We start from the raw sequence: 11,672 nt of genomic DNA on the forward strand, positions 1-11,672 counted from the left end.
GGTAGAGGGGCCAGGTGACTGAGCAGCCTTCTACTCTTAATATGTTCCTCACTCTGTGTCAGCTGCTTCGCCGTGGGTACTGCTCAAACAGAAGGTTGTAGGTTCAAATCCCACTCCAGAGAGTTGGGCCTGACTGAGGCTGATGATCTGGTTCAGTGTTGAGGGGCTGCTGTCTATTGAAGTCCTGTCTACCCTCTCAACTGGAGGTTAAAAGTCCCATGGAACGCACCGGAGAACAGCGGGAGAGTGCCCTGGTTTCCTGGCCAATATTTGGCCCGCAGCCAAGATCAGTAATCAGGTTATCTGTCCCTTGCTGTTTGTGGGAGCTTGCTGTGAATAAGTTCTTGCGTGTTTCCAACATTACTGCAGTCACTTTGTCTCAAACATGACGGGATGTACTGAAATGCAGGATTTATTTCTGCAGTGCTGGCGTAAATTTCCCTGCAGGTTTCTGGGAAGAGTGCTGTAAGTGAGGGTGAGGGGTGTATGTACCACCAGGCTTAAGGACAGCTTCTATCCCATGGTGATAAGACTATTGAATGGTTCCCCTATATGATGAGATGGACTCTGACCTCACGATCTACCTTGTTGTGACCTTGCACCTTATTGCACTGCACTTCCTCTGTAGCTGTGACACTTTACTCTGTACTGTTATTGTTTTTACCTGTACTACATCAATGCACTCTGTACTGACTCAATGTAACTGCACTGTGTAATGAATTGACCTGTACAATCAGTATGCAAGACAAGTTTTTCACTGTACCTCGGTACAAGTGACAATCATAAACCAATACCAATACCAATGAAGAAGGAAGTGGGGGTGACCACTGAGCTCAGCTCATGAAGCACCGGGGGAGGAGGCAGAAAATGAAGGGGGGTGAGAGTGGTGAATCTGCAGAGGGAGGGAAGAGACAAGGTGGTGATTCCTCCCTCCACGCTCCATGAGCTGGGTTATTGTTGCAACACTGTAGCCCTTTGTGCCCCGAGACGGTAGAGTTCTTCCAACCCCTTACTGGTACCATAGAGTCATAGAGCACTACAGCAGCACAGAAACAGGCCCTTCAGCCCATCTAGTCCATGCCGGCCTGGTTTCTGCCTAGTCCCACCTACCTGCATCCGGCCCATATCCCTCCAAACCCTTCCCATCCAGGTATCTATCCAAATCTCTCTTAGATGTTACAATTGAACCCGCATCCACCACTCCTGCTGACAGCTCGTTCCACACTCGCACCACCCTCTGAATGAAGAAGTTTCCCCTCAGATTCCCCTTAAATATTTCACCTTTCACCCTAAACCTATGTCCTTTAGTTCTAGTCTCACCCAACCTGAGTGGAAAAAGCCTAGATGCATTCACCCTATCTATACCCCTCATAATTTTGTATACCTCTATAAGATCTCCCCTCATTCTCCTGTGCTCCAGGGAATAAAGTTCTAACCTATCCAACCTTTCCCTGTAACTCAAGTCTTCAAGTCCCGGCAACATCCGTGTAAATTTTCTCTGTACTCTTTCAAGCGTATTGATATCTTTCCTGTAGGTAGGTGACCAGAACTGCACACAGGAGACTTCTGGCACAGAAGGAGATTGTTCTGCCCATTGTGTAGGCACTTCCCAGTTCTCAGCCTTGTACTGCTCTTCCAGGTCCATTTTGACCATGGTGAAAGTGTGGTAATGGTAGGGCTGGGAGATCACAGCCCAGAGTCAATGCCCCTCCTCCCCTGTGATGCTAGGGGGGTGTGGGTTTGCAGAAAGGGGCAGGGTGTTTGGGTGTGTACTGCAGGGGTAAGGGTTAATTCCTCCCATTTATTGATACAGACAACTGACTCCAGTTGAATGTCATATCACACGTGCCCCCCCCCCCCCCAACTTCCCCAACCTCCCATCACATGGAAAACACACCTGGAAGAAGCCTATAAGACTATGGACCAGGATCTGGGAAGTGGGAGTGGCCTAAATGGCTCCATTACTGGCCAGCACAGACAGAATGAACAGAATGGCCTCCTCCTGTGCCATAAATTTCTATGATTCTAGAAGAGCGAATAGACTCACCTGATGCAAAAAAATAATTATTTTTTAAAATTCTTTTAAACCCTGGGGCTGCATTTTTGATCTGTTGGCTATATTTCACCCCGAATATTGAGGTCTAACCTTTCACTTTCCAACAGGGAGTAGCCAGTGGGATTGTCCGAGGAATTGGGATGCAGAAGGTTGGAGCAATTGCTAATCTAGTGGTGTTCTATGTTGTTGGGATCCCCATTGGAATTTCGCTGATGTTTGCCTCAAAGCTCGGAATTCTCGGTGAGGAGTTGAACTGCATGTCCCATGTCCCCAGAACCCTCGATACAGTCAACCAGGGGCCTGTAGGGGTTGTCCCATGGTTACACATAGTCAGGCGTACATCACCCTGAGAAGCAAGCCGCCGTGTGAGCTGCGGGTATTGTCTGCGTGGGTTTGGTCAATTGGTTTGCAATTCCAAAAAAAGTGTTGGAGCATGGGAGATCCAGAGGAATGTTGATGTTAGTCCTGCCTCCTTGTGCAGGAATCGGGAATGTGATGAATAGTCAGCACTTCCCTGAATGAGTGTAGAACCAGCAGCAACTTGAGAAGCTCCTGGACAAAACAACTAGTGTCCAATCCACCAGTGGTAGCATTCATTTCTACACCAGTGATACACCATGGCTGCTATATTTTCCATCTCTAAGATGCTCTGCAGTAGCTCAGCATCTGATAAGCCAACGGACTCCACTCCCTAGAAGGACAAGGTCACCAACTCCTTGTTCTCGTCAACCTGCGTGCTATCCTGACTTGGAAATTAATGGTTCTTCCTTCATCATCGCTGGGTCACACGTTTCTGTCTGCCAAGGCAGGGTTCTGTTCTGAAACGTTAACGATGTTTCTTTCTCCACAGATGCTGCCTGACCTGCTGAGGATTTCCAGCAACTTTGTCATTGTATCAAAGTGGTGATTATCCCCCCTCAACCAACACCCATCTCTCCGACCCCCACCCCTCCAAGTTAATCGCCCACGGAACTTCATGGGTGCCATTAGTTGCACATACAGGATGCTGGTGGAGGCTGCAGCGGAGATCACCCGGTCACTCCTGGGATCTTCCTTCTCCCTGCAGTTGACTGCCTTTTCCAGGAAAGACATTTACCAACTGAGCTCTTCCTGTTTCTTCCAGGTCTATGGGTGGGATTGGCTATCAGTACCTTTCTGTTGTCTGCTTTCCTTTTGACGTTGATCTTCAGGATGGATTGGAGTGCAGCGGTGGAAGAGGCAAGAGCTGCTTTCTCCAGTCTGTCCGTAGCTCCCATGGCCTGGTGACTACGTGAGCTCTAGTTAAAGGGGAGGGAAGGGAGTCAGCAAGACGAGTCCTCTTGGGTCACAGCTGGGCATGTTGTGGAAGAGGCAGGAGAAGTCAGACCACCACTAGAGCTCTGCTTACACCGCCCTCAGCTTGCACACAGGAGGGAGGGGCAGTTGCTAACTGAGGGTGGGTACATAACCAATATTGCAATTATACAGCACCTTTAATGGAGCACCTTGAAAGATGCTTCTAAGGAGGGTTACCGAGGCAAAACCAAGCCTCGTTGGGAGATACAGAGACCAAAAATGTGATCGTTGAGGTACCTTTTAGGGAGAGTTGTAAAGGAGGAAAGAGTGCGTTATGGGAGTAATTGTAGAGCTTAGGGAGCAGGTAGTTGAAACCATGGCAACCGTAGTGGAGCCATTAAATGTGGGGATGTTCAAGCAGCTGAAATTGATCTCAGGAGAACTTTAACATAATAAAACATCACAAGGAGTAATTTATTGGCTCAATCTGATCCCGCGCCAATTCAGGAGGTCAGTAGAGCCAGAGAGTTGAGGAGAGTTTAGAGAGCATTTGGAGAGAGGGTGTGGGAAGTGACGGGGTTTACGGAGGGAGTTCCAGAGTTTAGGAGTTGGGCTGCCCGTGGCAGAGGGATTAAAATCAGAGGTGTGCAAGAGGCCAGAACTGGGGGAAGCACAGGGTGGGGTTTAGCACTCCCCCTGCCCCGGAGGTTGAATTGGAATCTAAAAGCCACTATCAGTTGTGTGTGTGCAGTTGCATCTCAAGGCTTTGAGGTTGATTGTAGGGAGGGGAGAGACCAGTGCTGACCTATTCCTTGCAGTGTCCTGGAGTCAGCTACCTGTCACCCAGAGCTGCCCGGATCAGAGGGCATGTGCTATCAGGAGAGGCCGGACAAACTTGGGCTCTTTTCTCTGGAGCGGCGGAGGCTGAGGGGTGACCTGTTGGTGGGTATAAAATTATGAGGGGCATAGATAGAGTGGACAAGCAAGATCTTTTTCCCATTATTGAGCGATCCAATACCAGAGGGCATGCATTTAAGGTGAGAGGGGGTAGGTTCAGAACAGACGTGAGGGGTAAGTTTTTTACTCAGAGAGTGGTGGATGCCTGGAATGCGTTGGCTGATAAGGTGGTGGAGGCAAATTCATTGGGGGCTTTTAAGAGGGGCTTGGATGGACACATGAATGAGAGGAAAATGGAGGGATGTGGGCTTTCTGTAGGTAGGAGGGATTAGCTATGTCGGCACAACATTGTGGGCTGAAGGGCCTGTTCTGTGCTGTTCTATGTTCTTCTAATGTGGTCCTGGTACCTGGTCAGCAGAAGGAGAGCTTGCGTGTAGGGGTGGAGCCTAGGGGTGTGGGCGGACATGGGGCCAGGAGCGGGGGTGGGATGTGGGCAGGGCCAGGGGTGTGGGCAGGGCCTGGGTGTAGGAGGGCGGGGCCTGTTGTGGATAGGGGTGGGGCCAGGGTGTGGGAGGCGGGGCCCCAGCCGCGACTGACGTTATGGATGTGGTGGGACCAGGGTGTGGGAGGGCAGGGGCAGGGGTGTGCATGGGTGTTTAAACTTGCCGGCTTCAGCAGGGGTTTGTGCGTGGGTTGTTAATGTTGAGGGGCAGCATGTGTTTGCCTGTTGATAAACTGATGCTCCACATATATCTTTGGTCAATGGATGGGCCCTGCCATTTCCCTCTCCCGGTCCATGGAGACAATGCGGTGGCGCTCACTGAGCTGCGGAGAGAGCACATGACCCTCAGTTCTGCTCACGCTTCTTTCAGGCTCGAGAACGAATGGGGCTGAAGACGAGGTTGGGACCCACCACGGCAGCTGAGCTGTGCCCCCCTGAAAACGGTAATGTCACAGATATGCTGCTTACTTATGTTGGCCCAGGACACAGCCCGGTCCATCACACAAACCAGCGTCCCCTCCCCTCCCCTCCCCGCTCCCCTCCCCGCTCCCCTCCCATTGGGCAGACGATACAAAAGCTCAGGACAGTTTCTATCCCAGCATTATCAGCCTCTTGAACGGACCTCACGTACACTTAAAAAATGAACTCCTAATCTCCCAATCTACAGTGCCATGGCACTGTATTTGTCACAGCATGTCACGATACCTGCAACACACGTTTTCTGCAGCTGCGACACACGCCCCCTGCAGCTGCGACACACGCCCCCTGCAGCTGCAACACATAAACTCTGCAGCGGCAACACATGCCCTCTGTAGCTGCAACACATAAACTCTGCAGCTGCAACACATGCCCCTTGTAGCTGCAACTCTATATTCTGCATTCTGTTTTCTTTTTACTCCCTCAATGTGCTCGTGTATGGCATGATCTGTCTGGATGGCAGGCAAAACAAAAACTTGTCACTGTACCCCGGTACATGTGACAATAATAAACCAATACCAGTAACACAAGTTCAAATCCCACCGAGGGAGCTGGGGAACTTAAATAGAATGAAATAAATCCCAATTTTATTTTTAAAAATCTAGTCTTGGTAAAGGTGACGGTTGACCACTGGATGATCATAAACCCTCACCTTGTTCACAATGTCCTTCGGGGAGGAGACTTGCCGTCCTTACCCTGTCTGGCCTCTGACTCCAGACCCAGCAAAGTGTATAAGCCTCTGAAGTGACTCAAAGCCACTCAGTTGTACAGCACCACTCCTCCACATGGACAAAGACTTCACTACTTCCTCCTTGAGGGTAGTGAGGGACAGACAATAAATGCTGGTCTTGTCACTGATGAGGAGATGCCCCCAAATTAATGAAAAGATCACTTTAAGGAGGCATAAATGCGGCCGTACTCGTGAATTCCATCTGGCCACATTGCTGTCATCTGCTGTCTGAGGAACACTGGGGATGTCACTGGTCGGGGACTTTTGAAAGAATTCGATTCCTGAGACATGGTTGAGACCAGGTTAAGTCTTCCCCAGCGCGGCAGTGCGCACTATCTACAAAATACGCTTGGTTACTCACCCAGGCTACTCCATCAGCACCTCTCAAGCTCATGGCCTCAACCACCAAAAAAAACAAGGACCATAGGCACTGCAGATATTACTTCAGGCGCCCCTGCTGCCTGTGTCCTTGATGGTAGAAGTTGTGGGCTTGGGAGGTGCTGCTGGAATAGCCTGGGTAGGTCACTGCAGTGCACTCTGACGGTACACACTGCAGCCACTGTGTTCTGCTGGTGGAGGGTGTGAATGTTTAAGGTGGCTGGATGGGGTATCAATCAAGCAGGAAGCTTTGTCCTCGGATGGCGTCAAGCTCCTTGAGTGTTGTTGGAACTCAGCTTGTCCACCAAACCCGTGACTTGTGCCTTGTCGATGGCGGAAAGGCTTTGGAGGAGAGTCACTCGCTGTGGGATGCCTAGCCTCTGTCCTGCTCTTGTAGCCATGGTTGTATGTGGTTGGTCCAATGCACTCTAAGGTCCAAGACTAATGGAACTATGTGTTCCTTATGAAAGGTGACACCTTGGGCTTGTCCCAGAGCCATGAAGAGACAGATCAGCCGGAGGGCAGCTCACTGCCAGTGAGGAGGAGCTCCTGCCTGTCAGAGGACATCTTGTCGCCTGCTCAACTGATAGTTCGGCGTGGGCTCCTTGCCCTTGCAGGACTGGTAGTCCTGGCAGTGGGGATTGCTGTACACTTCACCGAGCTGTAGAACCTCACTAATGTGTCAGACGGGAAGGTGTAAAAGACGTTGCCAGTAGGGCAACTGCTGTTTATATTGGCTCCATTCCTGAAACCCACCCTGGTGTGAAATGAACAGAAGTACTGTGAGCTTTAGAGACGATGGAAGACCCACAGTGAGCTGCTTACTGTGCAGATGTCCAACTGAAACTAACCCATGTTGAGTTCTTGGAAACCACCAAACCAGGTTCAAAGGTTTCTTCAAACCATGCAGAGTGGCATAATCAGAAAACACTATTAAACACTATTAAACATAGTTTCTTTTTATTTCTTTACAACCAATCCACGGAGAAACCTCTAATCCATTATTCCACACTGGACTAGAATCCACATTCCAAGTTATTGTGATATTTCACCAAACATTTTTCACTCCTGGTCCAGTGAAGAAAAATTCACCAAGCACTGTTCTCTGGACCTTGGTTGGCTGAACAGGTATGAAGTGGTTGGTTGTCCTTGGGAGGGAGCAGCTGTGTGCGGTCAGGGACAGGAGGGGAGGCTTGTATTACCGTAAGGTCAGCCTTTTATCTAAGTGACCTAGCCTAGAGGGGGACCCTTTGACTGCCTATATGTGGGGTGTGCAGCCAAACTAATCACAAAACAGGTAACCGTTCAATAATTACAGTGCCTTGCATTTATACAGCATATTAATAGAGTACCTCCCAGGTGATGCACGTAACGTTGGCGGAAATTTGTCCTGTTGTGTGTGGCAAATGCAGAATATAGAACAGTGGCCTTGCATTTTTCGGAATTTCACCAAGTTTTTGAAACATTTATTTATGAATTTTTGAGGTGTGGGCCTGTATTTATTGTCCATCCCTAACTCCTCCTGTGAAGGTGGAGGTGAGCTGCCTTCTTGAACAGCTGCAGTCCTCCTGATGAAGGCACCATTGGGGAGGGAGCCCCAGTGACAGTGGAGGTATGGAGTCAGGATGTGTGAGTTGGAGCAGAGCTTGGAGGCGATGGTAGATGGTACACGGTCCACACTGGTACCACCGATGGAGTGAATGTATGTTTAACGTGGTGGGTGGGGGTGTAAGTCAAGCTTGCTGCTTCATCTTGGATGAGGTTGAACTTCCTGAGAGTTGTTCAGGCTGCACCCATCCAGGAGACTGATGGATCATGTTTCTGACTTGTGCCTCATCAATGGTTTTAGGGTGTTAAAGGTGAGTCACTTCGAGTCATAGAGTCATACAGCACAGAAACAGGCCCTTTGGCCCAACTCATCCATGCCGACCAAGGTGCCCACCTAAGCTGGAGTCCCTGGATGTTAATTATACTGGGTTTAGGAACAGTAGTGTCATTGGATATCAAGGGTAGGTCATTAGAGTCTCTCTTGTTGGAGGTGGTCATTGCCTGACAGCTTTGTTATAGAAATATTCCTTGCCACTTATGCCTGAATGTTGCTGCTTGCAGCCATGGGCTGCTTCATTGGAGTAGAGAATGGAGATGAACGTGGTGTAATTGTCAGAGAACATCCCCACTTCTGACCTCAGGATGGAAGCAAGGTCATTGGTGAAGCAGCTTAGGACACTGCCCTGGGGAAGTCCTATGGTGATGTCCTGGGGGTGGGATTATTGACTTCCAACAACCACAACTGCCCTCCTTTGAGGTAAGACTCCAACCCCTGGAGTGTTTTCCCATTAATGCCCACAATACTTTTACCAGAGGACTTCTACCACACTCAGTCAAACACTATCTTGATGTCAAGGACAGTCGGCTTTTTGGTTCGTGGCTGAAGTCTGGGGCCAAGAGGTCTGGGGAAACCCAAACCAGACATTGATGAGCAGATTATTGGTGAGTAAGTGCTGCTTGATAGCACTGTTGACACACATTCCATAGACAGAATTCCAAAGTGGTTCACCTTTCAGTTTTCACCATTTATCTCAGTCTACTGGGAAAAATTTCCTTTCCTGGGATTTTTTTCAGTTCTCCTTAGAAAGGTCTTGGTTTAATGTCTCCTGAAAACAACAGCTCCTCAAACAAAGCAGGGCTAGCTGAGGATTGGAGTACCACCCTGGGGATTCTTGTATCCTAGACAGAATTGAGTCCACAGCTTTCTGAAACAGAGAGGGCTGCTAGCAAGGACCCAGGCTGCACTGCATGGAGCAAACGATGTGCGTCTGAAGACAACGTACACTCAGAACAAGGAAGTCCATGGAAGTAAAGAAACTGTGATTGTTCTCCTTGGAACACAGAAAGTTAAATAGAGTAAGAAACAAAAAAAAAAGTGCCAAAAACACTCAGCAGGTCCAGCACATCCATGGAGAGAGACACAGAGTTAAAGTGGAGGTTTAATGGAACTGTTCAAAATCATGATAATCAATCAGGAGAAACGGTCTCTGCTGTTGGTGGGGCTGGTAATCTCTGAACATGGGTTTAAGGTTTTGGGTCAAAGAACCAGAAGGGTCATGAGCAACAAGGATGATCTGGAGTGCACTGGAAGCAGACGTAATGATAACTTTCAAAAGGGGATTGGATGAGTACTTAGGGGAAAGTCTGCTGGCCTGTGGGAAGGAACAGGAGAGGGGGTTTAATTGGAAGCCACTGTCAACGAGCTGGCAAAAGAGATATTCTGTTCTATGGTATACTGCATGTTTCATTTGGCAAAATAATTTCTCGAGCAACTGGTGCACAGGTCAGTACAAGTACATCTAAATGCTCCTTGTGTAGGTGGGAGGTGGCTTTCCTTCCGCAGAGACTCTGAGACAATGTTGTGGTGGTGCATGAGCACACCCGCCTGAGATTTCTGTCCTGGTTTCAAAAAGCACTGTTAACCCCACCTCCCTCAGTCTTACAACCCGGTGGGATCCCTGTGCTCCTCCAATCCTGGCAGCTTGTGCTTCCCTGAATTTAATCACTCCACCGCTGTTGGCCGTGCCTTCAGCTACCTCTGGGATTTCCCTCTTAAAGTCCCCAACCTCTGTGGGATTAATTCAGTGGAGGCTGAGGGTTTTGAAAGGGAAGAGTTCATCTGTTTAGAAAATGCAGACATTAAGAAAGAATGGGGAAATAGTTTGAAATGAGTGAATATTGGACCTTAAATTGACCAAATTTACCCAACAACTTCTGACGTGAGAGTGTTTTACATTAAACAATGTGGCTAAATAACTGAAAGGTTTTCTCACTTATGCTCCATGCTATTGGAAAGAAAAGGTTTTACCATGTTTGGATTAGTATACCGATACCACAAAGGTGATGGCAGTGATGGATCACATTGTCCAACCCGTGTACAGGCAGTGATTGTAACTGCTGTGCCTACCTGCATGTGCTTCTGTTTCAGCGTAGAAAGCTGGGCATATTGGCAGAGTCCCTGAACAGCTGATGTCCAAACCTCCCGAGCTCTACTTGCTTGTGAGGCAGGTCCTTCACCACACCGCTGGGAGCCAGGTCTACTGGCCCACGCCAGATCTTTCAGGAGGTCTCAGACTGAGTGAGATACTGGGAAGGAACGGGACCTCCAGCCCATACTGGAATTCAGGGGAGGGGTTGGGGGGGGGTGTGGGTAGGGATGGAGGTTGTGGGGACGGTGTGCTGGTCACCATAAAATGAAAAAGGCGTCATGTTTTAAGGTCGCTTTTGCCAAAGAGAATTTGACAAAAGAGTCACCTCTAATGATTTAAAAAAAGGATAGCGAATTCACACTAATTTAAGAAATTAGTGTCTAGTGAACTAGCAATGATACTGTTTTAGCAATGATTCCAACATGAGCTGTTGTTGGTCCAGTTCAGGAATTGGAAGATCACCTCACCCAGGTTGTTCATAGCTTGGAAAGAGGTTTGGATGGCAGGTGAGGTAATGATACCATCACGTCTGTTAATATTGGCACGTGCGGCTGAGATAGTATTAATCAGCCCACCCAAGGCTTATGAACCTTGGTGAAACCCTTAATAAAGATGTCCATAACATGGGTTTATTGTACAAAGGTTTTCAAGGATAAATTCTAATTAAGAATATACTTGATGTACTAATTTGTGTAAATAATATAAAACAGCAAGTTTATATTTCTGAACTATTTTTTGACCATTACAAACAATTAAGGTATAAAGTAATACAAAGTAAAATTCCACTGAAAATGCACTGTGACGGCATTCTATCTGTATTGAACATTCTTTGACAGGGAGGCTCGGTTCACTGAGCCTTTGTACTGTTCACTACTGCAGAGTGGCGATAGTGGGGAGGGATTCTAGTTGACAGGTATAGGTCGATTAGAAGAATACCATATTCAAGCCAGAACATCAGCAGCTTCCACAATGAGCGGCAAACATTGTTTGCTGTAATATTACCCTCTATGTCTTGGCTGGGAATTTCAATGACATTCATGCTCTTATAAATCATTTCAAAGCAACTACATTCTTGCTGCAAACTCTCTACTGTAAATCAGTTAGCTCAGCACCAAAAACCACTCCCCTTCTAAGTGGATGGTCAGATAACTTAGTAAACATGGGGCATGGGGCAGATCAGCCATGATCGTACTGAACAGTGGGGCAGGCTTGAGGGGCCGAATGACCTACTCCTATCTTCTTACATTCATAAATCAAATCAGGTGCTAGCACTGACAGAAATGCACCTCATGTTCCGCCTCGGGAGTCTCCAACCTGACGGCGTGAACATTGATTTCTCTAACGTCCGGTAACCCCTCCCCTCTCGTCTCTTTTATTCCC

The sequence above is a fragment of the Pristis pectinata genome, chromosome 21 (assembly GCF_009764475.1).
Source record: "Pristis pectinata isolate sPriPec2 chromosome 21, sPriPec2.1.pri, whole genome shotgun sequence".
Taxonomy (NCBI): domain Eukaryota; kingdom Metazoa; phylum Chordata; class Chondrichthyes; order Rhinopristiformes; family Pristidae; genus Pristis; species Pristis pectinata.